Here is a 387-nt window from a genome sequence, read left to right on the forward strand (position 1 = left end):
ATTCTTAATTGCAAATTATTTCAAGCATGACTGGTGTTCGTCGTGGTTTGTGTGGTTACTGGATACGTTGGTCTTGCTCTTAATTTCTTTTTTTTTGTTTTGCTTTTTATTTGTCCAAGTTACCACTATAAATTTTTCTTTATTGTTTATGTTGATTTGTTTGTGTTTTTCTTATGACTTCTGTTTATTTTTCTATTCTTTTTTCTTCATCTGTTTGTGTTTCTCTATTTCGTTGTTTTGTTTTCTGTACGATTTCTTTTTCTTCGTCCAGGTTAACTACCCACAAAGAACTAAAAGAATATTTCTTTCTCAAGATGCAGGTGCGACGTGTATTGTATTTTCTGGCTCTAATTATGAGTGTTGCCTCTGTTTGCGTGGCGGCAGATG

The sequence above is a fragment of the Trypanosoma theileri genome, assembly GCF_002087225.1.
Source record: "Trypanosoma theileri isolate Edinburgh chromosome Unknown TM35_Tth_55_V1, whole genome shotgun sequence".
NCBI lineage: Eukaryota > Euglenozoa > Kinetoplastea > Trypanosomatida > Trypanosomatidae > Trypanosoma > Trypanosoma theileri.